Raw genomic sequence first — 421 nt, 5'->3', positions numbered from 1 at the left:
GACACCGCCCGCCCGCCCGCGAGCCGGGCCGGTCCCGCCCCTCGGCCTGCGGGACGGGCTGCGGCAGCTCCGCGGCCGGCGGGCGGCGCGGGGGGAGCACGCAGTCCCCGAATCTGACAATCCCAGGATCACTGCGGTTCGAAACGCTGAGATCATCCAGTCCAGCCTCTGACCGAACACCACCGTGTCAGCTAGACCATGGCACTGAGTGCCACGTCCAGTCCTTCCTTAAGCACCTCCAGGCACGGTTACTCCACCACCTCCCTGGGCAGCCCATTCTAGTATCTAATCAGCCTTTCTGTGAAAAAAGTCTTCTTATGTCCGACCTAAACCTCCTCTGGTGCATCTTAAGACTATGTCTTCTTGTCCTATCACTTGTTACCCGGGAGAAGAGGCCGACCCTCCCCTGGCTACAACCTCC

The sequence above is a fragment of the Corvus kubaryi genome, unplaced genomic scaffold (assembly GCF_017639235.1).
Source record: "Corvus kubaryi isolate FWS band 111438036 unplaced genomic scaffold, C.kubaryi_AGA036_p1.0 37385, whole genome shotgun sequence".
NCBI classification, from domain to species: Eukaryota; Metazoa; Chordata; class Aves; order Passeriformes; family Corvidae; genus Corvus; species Corvus kubaryi.
Note: the sequence above shows the minus strand (reverse complement) of the source record.